Source organism: Vicia villosa, linkage group LG6 (assembly GCF_029867415.1).
Source record: "Vicia villosa cultivar HV-30 ecotype Madison, WI linkage group LG6, Vvil1.0, whole genome shotgun sequence".
Taxonomy (NCBI): Eukaryota; Viridiplantae; Streptophyta; class Magnoliopsida; order Fabales; family Fabaceae; genus Vicia; species Vicia villosa.
In genome coordinates, this window is record NC_081185.1 from 36,876,682 (window position 1) to 36,890,073 (window position 13,392).

A 13,392-nucleotide genomic window follows, 5' to 3' on the forward strand; every position below is an offset into this window, starting at 1 on the left:
GAGAAAAGCTCCAAAATCATCAAAAACCTAAGTTTCTAAATTAGGGTTTTTAAGGAGAAAGTCAACCCAACTTTGACCAGCCATAACTCCCACATGGAACATCAGAAATTTCCCATCCAAAGCTCAATTTGAAGGAAATTGAATTCTCTACAAGTTTGTCTCTCACAAGCCAAGTCCAAAAATGTTTCATTTGGGAGATATGAGTCAAAACATTACAGGTCCTCCAAAAGGTCAACAAAAAGTCATCTTTTTCAAAAGTTCATAACTTGAACATGGAAAACTCAATTGAGACGAAACCAAAAGGAGGTTTTAGAGGACATTCTTAGCTTTCTAAAATGGTCAAGATCATCTCCATAGGGTTAAAATTGAGAGAGATACACATGCTTAAAGTTGGGCGATTTTGAGAAAATGCACAAAAGGCAAAGTGGAGAATTTTGGATAATTGGACTAATGGGCCTAAGTTTTGGATTCTAATCACACATATGATCTATAAAAGGGCCTATAAAGTCATCCTCATATTTTTGGCATTTTTATTTCTATTTGTTTGAATTTTATTCATTTAAATTGTTAATAAATCAAATAAAAAACCAAAAATATTGGATTAAATCATGGGGCCTTATCTTGAATCATATAAAAGCCCAAGAAACACTTTGAAGACCATGGAATTTCGTTGGGGCATGGTCTTGATTTTATTTTTATTTATCTTTGATTTTTATTCAATTTAAATCAAGATAAAATATAATAAATATCAAATTGGTGCAAGATTTAGTTTTTTAAATCAAATATTATTCTTGAAGCTCAAACAAATCATATATATTTGATTGAAAGAAAGATTGAACAAATATAGCAATATTTCATGAGATTTTCAATCAAATTTTTCTCAATCTTTTCTCTCACAAATATGTTGATTTGTTTCCAAATACTCTTGCCCTAATTCTCCCTCTATATATTCTCACAACATTCAGCCAACTAGGGGACGAAAAAATTGGCCAAGGAAGACTAGGGTTTCCAAGTTCATAATATTCAAGAAAAGGTGAGATCTTGCATTCTGCGTTACAAGCAACCACAAGGCCAAATAAGTGTTCTAATCCACTCACAAGGTATTATAGAGTAATTCCATATCTTTTGTAACGTGTGATATCACTTAATATTTGAGTTTCATAACTTCCATATTCATGCATATTTTGTAATTTTCGTATTTCATAAACTACTACGATTTCATGTGATTTAATGTTTTTTTTTGAGTTCATGTGATGTTTTAGAGAAGGTTAGAATCATCATCCACAAGCTTTGAAGCCGGAATTGCATTCCACCATGGCTAGGGCATGATGAAGCTTCATCATTGTGTTCATCTTCCCAGCGGTTTTCGGACCAAATAAATAATATTTTTGGACTCACCATGATCTAAATATATGATCTGGGCCGTTAGTTCGAATGGTTTTATGTTTTTTTGCAGATTTGAAATTCTCCAAAATTAGCTACGGAATTGGTTGCAGGAATTGTAGCAAAAACCACATGAAAATCGTAGCTAGATCAAGGGGTTGGTGTCAACGAAGAGGATGAACAGTAGCCACACGCGTGGCTTCTTTCCATTCGCTGGTCAACCAGATCAAATTCTCCTTCCGCTTCCTATTGGTCCGGTGCAATGGTGGTGGGCATGCGTTTGACTTTCACTTGAAACATTTAGTTTTTTTATTTAATTTAGTTTGAATGACCTTTTGACAAATAGAAAACGCAGCACAGATGGCAAGGCGCATGACTGTTTGACGTTAGAGACGTGGGTTCGATACCCAGCGTCTTACAAATAATTTTATTATTTTGTTTGTTTAAACTTACTTTCAGATTCAGTGCCCTCGCCTCACGCAGGATCACGGTACACTCTCCTTGTTTAATTAGGGAAATATAGTTATTTAATTTAGGTTTAGATTAATAACTTAATTTTTTAGGCTAATAATCTAATTTACAATTAGTATTAATCCTAGTCTAGGTTTTTAATTTGATTCTATTAACAATGGTTAACTTTGCCCCGTTTGGGTTTGCCTTTTCACCTCTTGCCATGCTTTTTATTTGTTTTGCCTAAATTATTACCATTTTAATTTCTGATCTGCCACGTTATAATTGTGGAGGTCTTTAATGCACTCACATTTCTCTTCTTTGTGCCCAATTTTTCAGGGTTAATCAAGATCTTTCAGCCACGCGCGTTCAAGTCAAAAAGCTAAGTTCTAATCCTTTTCTTATTTAAATGTTATTTTACCTTTTAATTTTTGCCTTATAGGTTAAATTATGATTTATTTTCAATGCCAGGGAATTCTTCCTACACTCACCCCTATTATTTTTTGTTTAATTCTCAGATGTTCAGAGTCAATCGAAGGTTCGAGGAAGATCAAGGCTCAAGATAAAGATAATTGAATTAATTATTCATATTCCTTATTTCTTCTTTAATTCCCCCATCCCTGCAGGTGTTTATTGTAATAACGTAGGAACTTTTATTTTTCTGCCTTTAATTTCTGCAATTTTAAACTGCGTGGTTAGTAACCCTAGGGAGTGCAAGATTATTAACTGAATATAGATCACTAACTTACAAGATAAATATCATCGAAGTTAACCACGTGATTGCTGCACCCACACACCTTTAGGGTAATCCCTCTGGTTGCCTTGTTGCCTTATACTGTTGCCTTATTGTTGCCTGTTGCCTCTAAGTATACTAAATAGTCAAGTCCCTCGATTCCGAGGATACCTAAAGCAATGTTGCCTTAAAGTTATTGAAACTCCCTCGAAGATGCCTTATAAAAATGATGGTCCCAATTGCTAAGGTATGCTCGCATGATGCCTAAAAATATTAATGACTATTATATCCTTCCCTTAGACTACCTGCCCTCTTTATGGCAAGGGACAGTCTTGTGGCGAACGATAAACCTCGATGACCCTTAAACATCCAATTGAAAGACTTCCTGCCCTCTTATGGTATGGATAGACCCATTCGCCTGAAAAGCTAAAAGAACATTTTTTCTAACTTAAGGGTAGTTGCTATTAATTGCTTGCTCTTTTTTCAAATTCAAATTCAAATTCAAACTTTTTTCCCACTCTTTTCCAAAATCAAATTCAAAAAGACTACGCTTATTTACAAGCTAAAGTTCTTATTCAAATTTCTATTCACACCCTACTTTTCAAACAATTTAAACATTTTGAAAACAAAGTGAGCTAAGCAATTAAGAGCCCATGGATAACCATGGATGCAAATGGTGCTTTACACCTTCCCTTTGTATAACTTACCCCCGAACTCCAAATTTTTAAAAGGTATTTTTCTGTTCTTTTAGCCTTTCTTATTGGATAAAATAAAAGTCGGTGGCGACTCTTGCTATCCGCGGCATTTCAAAAAAGTCAGTTCACCGTATTACACCATCTCTTTTACATTTCTGCTATCTTTAAAAATAGGTTTTTTATAATATTCATAAATTTCGCTTGCTTGTTTAATAGTAGCTATCACCTAATTTACTACGTGTCATATTATCCATGCTTGTGCATCATCTCTGCTTTAACATTAATTACTGCATTCAAGTTCGTATTTATTAGCTGTCTCTAAAAGTCTATCTCTGAGCTCTAAGCGTATGCTAGCATCTCTTGTCTGATCCTGCATTCTCACCAACGAGTCATAAGAAAACCGTCTCATCATAGAAAAATAAGTTAAGTAGATATGTTTTTTTAAAACGCCTAAATGTTATGAACAAGATTGAGAAATTTGAAGGTCTCTTAATGTCCTCGGAAGTTCTGATAGACCTCACATAACTTTGGAAGACGGGGCATAAAAGGAATTGTCTGAACTTTAAAAGTGATTGAAGTTTTCAGTTTTTATGCGTTCTTAAAACCTCTGGCATTCAAATTCTATCCTTTAGTGTTTCATACACACAAAACCCTTGGATACTGAACACATGTTCAAATGTTTTTGAAACGTCGCAGTCGGCTTAGTTCTAAGTCTTAAGTCCTAGGTATATGTTCCAAATCTCTTCATATCACGATATCTCCTTCCAACCCTCAGGATCATCAAATACGAATAATAATTAGGTTTAACTAGGAGTTCCTTTTCAAAACATTCTCTGCTGTTATTTATACCCCCGAAACTACTTCTCAGCCTTCATCTCTTCATTATCTCTCCTTAATCCAAAAATACATCCTTCTCCCAACCCATCTCTTGCTTCTCTTCAACCGTCTTCCTTCTTCAAAATGGATTTTCAACCATACCTCCTTATCCTCAAAGAAAAATACATATGTCCCACCGAAAGTAGTGAGTTTCTCAGGGAATGTTTAGAAAAGCAAGGGTGGTCTAACTATGTTGCTCTTCTTCATGGAAAGGTATTTCCAAACCTTGTAAAAACCTTCTGGAAGGAAGCCTCTGTCACTGATGACAATCGCAACATCTCGGCCAAAATTCATGGCATCCCCTTTGTCATCTCCGAAGAATCAATCGTTGAAACAATTGGTTATCTGGCTAACCCATATGCTATGTGTCCTGATATGTTTGATCAATGGAATGCTACTAACCCTGTCACTAACAGTATAGCCAGACACATCTTCAACAATGTAGACTTCCTTTCTCCTCTAAGACGAGTTCTATTTAAGTTTGTCCTATCAAACTTAACACCCAGGGGACTTTTTCATCATCTTGTGTCAAGCAGAGGTCGCTTCATGATTCATTGGCTTGAAAATGGTCGACCACTAAATATTCCTGCAATCATCTTCCGTCAGTTAAGGGAATCACATATAGCTTTTAAGTGTGGCCAAAGTTTCCACATCCCTTATGGAAGAGTACTATCAGCTCTGTTTGTTTCTGCTGAATTAGTTCAGATTATTCGGAATGCAGAGTTTTAGAAAAGTGATGACATTCTTATAGAAGAAGAGTGTTTACCATTCTTTGCTTAAATTTTCATAGTTTTATCTATTTGCAGTTTTTGGTTAAGATATTATCTATTATCTATAATGAAAGTCTGCGTTTCTGTTTAACTATTGTATATATTTTCTGCTAAAATGTCTGAATCCTGAAAAATAAACAGATAAAAGAAAAGTTAATGGGTATACATTTAAAAGAAGATAGTTCTTCTGGAATTATAATATGTTCTGATATGTTGGTCATTATATCCTCAAAAAATTCTTGAACATAATAGACTCTGACATAACTTAAGTGAAATTAAAAAAAATTATCTATTCGTGGCAAAAGTAGTTTGTATTCTAAACATCATTCCTGTCAGAACTTCTAAAGAAAGACTTGTGCACTGACAAAATGCTATCTTCTGAAAGAAATAGGCAAAATTAGAAAATTACTCAGAAGCCAGTAAAATACTTTCCTTTCAAATATACATCTCAGGGGAGAAAATTGTTTGAACTCAAGATTGTCTGAATCTGAAACAAAAATAGGATTACTTAATTCAGGTGGAGCCATAAATAAGAAAGTAATTCATAGGGGTAAATAGCTCAGGGTAAGAGTATTTATCTCAGGGGGAGAAAAGGAAAAAGAAAAGATTAGATTTTGATGAATAAGTCGGTTGCTAAATGAACAGAGAAATTATTTCTAAGTCCAATCCTACCCTCTTAAAAAGCTTTTTGATTATGACAAAAAGGGGGAGAAAGAATATAACATTTTGATGAAAATTAAAGTTGCTTGATTGAACTTGAAAAATGAGATGAAGTTTACTTGCTTAACTCTTATCCTCTCCTAAAATTATTCCATCAAAATACATGGTTTTTGTCATCGTCAAAAAGGGGGAGATTGTTAGAACAAGATTGAGAATCTATGTTCAGAATCTAGTTTTGATGATAACAAGCATATATTTTGTGAGTAAAATTTTTATTAATAACAGTTTCATTTAGTGTGCAGATATTGTGCTATAAGCCTTATACAGGATTCATCAGAAAAAGAGTACAACGACTACATCAAAAACTGGCTCAGATATGAAAGAATACATGAAGAACCAAACATTATGAAGATTAACTAAAGCCGAGACATCAGTCATCAGATGTTCTGATCCAGGACACATCAACTGCCAAAGACAGCAGAGTAAGAAGCAAACAAGCAAAGATGAAAAACAAGCTTATTCAGAAAGAGCATGCAACATCAGAAGATCACGCAAGAAGAAAGATCATAAGTTCTTAAGTTAGAAGTTCTGAAGACACAAGGCAGTGACATTCAAAATGCAAACAACAAAAGAGTCACTTATGAACAAATGAAGAATCTACAGCTCAACATACAGATTAAATAAAATACAAAGAGCTTAGAATCAAAGGGAGAGTCGTTAGAAACATTATCACATGCAAAACAGTTGCAACATTTAAAAGGAACAATCCCCAAGGATGAAAGAAGAAGCAACCCACATGCAGCGCATTGGAATGACAAGCTTAACCAAAAGAAACATGCCATCCATTATAATCATCAGGTTAAAGATAAGGTTCTGCCGAGAACAACACTTGTCACAAAAGGCTCGATCTAGACAAAGCATTCAAAGCAATATTTAAACAAATCTCAACGGCTAGATCCCAATGGTAACATACCAAGCTCTATAAATAGATCAAACTTAAGACTTGAAGGTATGCGTCCGTGTATGCATCTGAGTAAGCATCCAGAGTGAGCATCAGAGTATGTAGGATTCATCTATAGAAAGCAGAAAATGAGAGATCTTGAGAGAAATTTTGTAGAGAGAAGCTGAGCATAAAAGTATCAATGAAGAAATATGAAATCATGCATCAGAAGTTCCATAAGAGGCAGCACATACTCAGTATGTGATGATCCACTGTGTTATTATACACAAACCATATGCCTGAAATGAGTAAAGATGAAATCTCTGCTGTTAAGCATAATCCTCCAATAGGGTTACAAGAAATCCACTGATATTTGATCAGTTCTAATATGTTATCAGTTGTAACAAGCTTCGTGATCAGTATTCAAGAAGAAGATGAAGATCTACAAGTAAGAAGCAATCAACACAGAGCTGCTGCTCTAAATCTGCTTAGGAGGAAGAAGAAGTGCAGATCAAATCAGAAGCAATCAACAACAGAGTTGTTGCTCTAAATCAGCTTAAGAAGATTTGAAGACGAAGATCATGACAAGAAGCCTTCAACACAAGAGCGTTGTTTCTTAATATGCTTATCAGAAAATGAAGAAGATCTCATCCAGAAGTTCAAGAATAGAAGACTACAAGACTATGTATTGTTCTCGTTATCAATTGTAAAACACACAGAGTTATTGCTCGTAGTGTGTTATATCTTAGGAAACTTCTGATAGAATGTTTAGGCTCCAGAAGTGGCTTCTATTCAGTGAGTCGTAAACATATGTATTGAGAATAGGAGACCATCTGCTTGATTAAGAAGCACACCTATTATCTCCATGTTTACCAGTGATTTCTGACAAACAACCGCTAGTCCTCCAAAGTTTTAAAACAATCTGGTTACTCGCAGGATCGACTAGATTGATCCTAGGACATTGTCAAATAGTGTTTTAGTAATCTGTTTCATGTTCAATAATCTTTCTAGTTTGCAGAAACATACAACTTTCTAATGTAAAGTGCAATAAATAAATGACTTTGAAATAAAATAAAGCAACTATATAAACAAAGAACTTTTACGTATAAATTTGCATTGAACAAATAACATAGAAATATGTAAACATGATGTTCTTCACACATACACTGTTTCAGCAAAGACTCTTTTCTCTCGCGCCGGTACTTCGAGTAATTTTGTGAATTTTCTGTATATTGATTCGAACATATCAAACTAAACAATAATACTCCTATTTATACTACTTCGACCTTAACGGTCTCTACATAGATCTTTGCCATGTTTGATATTTCAAATGCTCACTTCGTTTCAGATGTTCCCACGTGTTGCTAAGCAAAACCGTTCCATTTGAAATTCAAATCTTCCCGCTTTGGCATTTCGATCATGCTAGCGCTTCCGTCGAAGGACACTTGTAAATGTGACGAAAACTACTCTAGGTCGAATAATACTTCTTCCAAGGAGAAAAATCTTTAACTAGCTCTATGAGAGCTATTTCTTCATCATAATCCAACACTTCGAGGTATCACGATCTACTAGTCGAAATCTTCAGCTAACAAATTGCCCCCAATAAATGGTTATTTCGAGTTCATGCAGAAATAAGCATTTCTTGTAACTCTAGATTTCGACTGCTCTTCAGTTCCACAGTAGTAACTGTCAATCAATCGTGGTTTGCTTTTTCAAAACGTCTCATCGAGACGTGCGTGCAGTTATTATTCATCATAACTTCCCACTCCCGAGAAATTTAAATAGTAAGTTCACAGCTGTCCTTTGAAACGGCTGGCACGTGACCCAAGACTTCTGACAAATGTAACCTACTCTTCGTAAGCTTACTCTATAAAGACCCATCATTACCTCAAATTTCTCTTTTGCATGCAACTCTATCTTCAACCTTCCCTCTTTCTCACAATCCCTGCAACTCTTTTCCAGAAAAACTCTTTTCATATCAAAACCTAAAAATCACAATGCCTTCTGATAAGCAATCAAAGAAATTAAAGCAAACCACAGACATTGGATCTTCCAAGAGTTCCGGTCTTCACACTACTCCAACAAGCAAGATCGTGACTACTGGAAATCGGGAAAACATCACACCCCCAAAACTTACGAAAGAGCAAAGAATTATCATGGCTTCTCAGGTAATGATTCCATCTCTTCTCTCTGAAAGTACATTAGGGTTCTTAGGACCGTTAGCCCCAGAAGGTCATTTGGAAAAATGCGTAAAAATTTTCCCATGTCATTCTGACACAAAACCCATAGTGAACAAAACCATTCCTTCTAAGAAAAAGGGTTCAACTCAGCAATCTGCTGATTCCACCAAGGAAAAGAGAGAAGCTTTCCAGTTGGATTATATCACAGATAACTTTAGGCCATTTCGCTCTTGTCCATCCTTAGACAAATCATATTTATCTTGGCTAGATAAAGTTGAAACCCAAAAAGCTTCGCTTTGGAAAGAATTAGGTATCTTCGACCTTATTCAAATGTCAAGATTAGGATTTAGCTATTGTCAACCTCTGTTGTTATCTAGCCTATACTATTGGGATAACACATATAACACTTTCCACCTCCCATGTGGAATGATAACTCCCACACTTTTCGACATAGCTGCTATTTCTGGACTTCCCCCAACAGGAGAAACTTTCGACCCTTATCAAGATAGCGAAAACTTAATCGGATTTAATGTCAAGAATGCTACTTTCAGTTCCTACATCAGTCTGTACCATACTAAAGAAGAAAATGTCTCTGATACATAACATATAGCATTCTTAGGTATATGGTTATCTAAGTTCGTCTTTTGTTGTAAATCCTTGCAAGTTGCAAAGAGGTTTCTGACACTTGCTAACCAATTGCATGCTGGTCGAAAAATATGTTTAAGTGAACTTCTCTTAGCAGGCTTATATGAGAGTTTAGGGTCTGGGAGTGATAAATTATAAAACTATAAACCTGGCACCAACTTGCTTCTATCTGGACCTTACTGGCTCCTTCAATTGTGGCTTAATGCTACTTTTGAACCTTCTTTGTCAACACGTGGACAAGTTAATGAAAACAACCCAGATATAAAAAATAGAACAATCGAAGGTACCAGACTCCTTCGGTTAACTCCTGCCGATGAGGATACAAATTTACAAGCCTCTTCACCCAATACACCTTAATGTTTTCTTCGTGTCACACCTTTACTCCTTCGATGGCTCCATTCGCCAACCGAATTCGTGGTCCATCTTGGTTTACTGCTTCACTTGAAGATGCCGTCAAAGAAAGTGACACCATAATTGAGAATATATGGTCTCTTGTTTCCTCGATTGCTGGTCTTTAGAATCCTGCCAGTAAAAAGCCATGTATGCTTGTTGGCCTATCAACCTAACTTCGTCTCCAAACAATTTGGGTTATGCCAACTTATCCATGTTTCCCTTTTTCAAAGAAAACGTGATTTATGTGTTGAGAGTACTACTTGGGCAGCTCGAGACATTGCAGCACACCAACAATGTTATGCAGATTTTGCTGACTTCCAATTGATAGCGTACCAGCCAACATTCTATTCCACAATAGGGTTTGACCAATGGTGGACGGACTTTTATTTTCGGAATATGTTCACCACTGAAGAAATTGAAGCCAATCTAACGAAAGATTTTTCATCTTTGCAGGACCAATCTTACAAAGGTAAAATTACACATTGCGAAGAAATTCAAGCATTCCAGAAGTACTTTAAAACTGTCTATAATCCTACTCAGATTCTTCGAACGGTTTGTGATGCAGCCCCTATTCTCAAAGAAAAGTTTGAAAAACAAATTTCTAAAAGAAAGACTCTCCAAGTCGCGAAACCCGAATTTAGATATGACTTGGCTTTTGAATTTGAGCCACCTTGATTTCCAAACCTGCCTAGTGCAGATTTTGCTTTATCATTTTTTTCCCCTTATCCAATTTGGTTTGTATGTGGGGATCTCTTTAAAGAGTTGGCGAACGATCGCCAAAAACCTGCTAAAAGAGTAGTTGCAACTGTCATACCCCAATTTTTGACCTAAGATACCACCTCATATCATTTGCATATGCATCATTTGCATCTCTAACAAATTGCATAGCTTGTGTTTGCTACTTGTGCTCAGCAAGGTTTAATCAAGAAATTATTCATCAGTACAAGTAACAACCAATTAGGGTTTTGTTCTCCCTTCATCTCAAAGGAACTATCTTCATCAACAATCAACATTTGGTCCTCAAAGATTCATTTCAACAAGTTCAGAGACTTTGAATCAATCAGATTAGGGTTTTAACTGAAGATAGCATACCCCTGACTTTTGCTCAGGATTTGACCTAATGACTTGGGACATGACCTCAAGACCCCAAGTACATCATTTTGACCTAATCTATTGGCTCAAGACATCCCCTACACAGGGACTGATCAACAGTGAAATTTCAAATCATCAGATTAGGGTTTTTGAACTATCAGGGACTGAAATCAGGGATCACATTTGGGAAACCCTAAAAAGCTCCAGGGGATCAGTCAAAGGTTTCAATCATCTTCAAATAATCCCTATGACAATATCCAATGGAAATTACATCTCAATTCAAGACCCACAGTCATCAATTTCATCAGGTCGACAATTAGGGTTTTTGACCCAATTCACCTGAACCACTGACTTTTTAATAAGAACATGGTGCCTCAACTTAAACTATGGCTCAAGGTCCTCCAATAACTCAATGTGATCCATTCATACCACTCATTTGGTGAGGATAGCCTGGTTCATTTGAAATCTCCAGAAACGCGATTCGTCTGAAAAAGTCAACTGTACAAGATCACCATTGACTTTTGGGGAATTTTGGTCAACCATGACTTTTGAAGTTTTGAATCATCAATATATGATATATGAAGTCATTTGATCAAGAAAAATCAAGAAAATCAATCAAGAATCAAAAAGTCAAAAGTTTGACTTTTATACTTAAAAAATTTTCTAAGTGTTTTTCATTGGTTTTTTCCAAACTTTGGAAGGGAATAACTCAAAATTTCACCTACAAACTGAAAAAAACTTCCAACATGAAAGTTGTAGATTTTGATCCAATAAACAACTTTGTCACATAAAATGATTTTCCAAAAGATCAACCATTTAAGAGATATGGAGCTTCAAAGTTGGTATCTTTTGAAAATTTCACTTGAAATCTCATTTTTCTCAAAGTTCATGGATCTTTTTCACCCATTTCCTTAAAGGTCTTGAAGAAACTTTCAACTAGGGATTTGAAGTGCATAACATGAGCTTTCCAAAATGTCCAAGAGCATGAAAAAATATGGAGCATAGCTATGGCTTTGAATTATGCATTTAGTGATCATTTTCACTTGAAATTTCAAACCATTTTCACTAAGTTTCAATACTATATGACCTATAATGCAAGTAATGATGCATCAATGCAATAATTGAGAGATATTTTCTGATTTGAAGATCATAATGGAAGAGGATAAGAAGCTTGGAAGATTAACCATGGTTAAGTCACTTTTAACCATTTGCATTTAATGTAAAGATTCCATTTTATCTCCAAATGCCAAATCACCATTCTTTGATCAACTTGCAAAGCTCTGCATTCAGAATCCTTGGCCTATAAATAGAGGTTCAAATCACTCTTCAAATCACACCAAAACCTCACAATCATAGGTTTTCTCTCTTCTTTCTTAAGTTGCAAGTTTCATGAGTTTCAAAGAGGTAGAAAACTCAACCTCCAAATCCTTGAAGTTATGGCCAAAGTGATGGTTCTAACATCTCATAAACATCATATGGGATGTGTTTGATCCACTCACACCCCCCAAAAACACTTAAAACTCAGAATCACTCTTCAACCTCCATGTTTGCATATGGTGAACCTTATCATGCCAATTCTCATACCAAGCCATATCTGTCCAAATTAACCTTCTAAACATCATCCATATGCTTCATATGAACTGTTCCAACCATCATACATGATCTGAAACACCAAAATCATCAAATTCGATCCTCACTCCATAGCTCTGCAGATCGGGTCCCATGGCTATGCTCAGATGAATTCAGTCCACTCCAAGCATTCAAACATGTTCTATAATCATCATTGAAGCTATCCAGATCATTACAAAGCATCTGCAACACCTCCAACTCAGAATTCAATCTCCAGTTTGGCCGTTTTTGAAGGTAAGCCTCATGAACTTCAAACTCATACATACATGCATCATAAATGAAAAATTGAGTTGCCATCTTGTTTCTGCACTATCACTGATCAATAGCCCTCAATCAATTTCACAATTCATCAATCATACACGATTTCATGTTCAAATTCAGAATTAGGGTTCTTCCTGTTCATCACAAAATTGATCACCTTAGAGCAAAAATAAATGAATTATGAGGACACCATCATGATCCTCGTGAAAAAACGAGTGAGATAGACCCTTCACTTGATCAATTTGGTTCAGTTTTCAGAATTTTCAAAAATCAAATTAGGGTGTGTTCTTGGCGCCATTTTTTGCGAAGAAAATTTGAAAATTGAGTTTGTAATATAATCTATTCGTTGCAAATGTTAAACAGACCACGCGCGTGGTCCAATTGGCTAAGTTTTTGAGTAATGACCTCAAGGTCACGAGTTCAACACTCCTAAGGGCCAAACCATTCTTTTTTATCACTTATTTTCTTTAATTTTTTTACACAACTTCATCCATTAATTTAACCAATCAAAATTCATCATTTCCACTTCATTTTTTGCACACTCTTTGTTTAATATATATATTTTATGAACATCCAAAAAAATCACAAAAAAATATTTATTTAATACATTTTTAAATGGATTTAAAATGACATGTTTTTAAGTGTTTTTAAATACTTTAAAAATTGTTTTTCATTTGATTTTTCA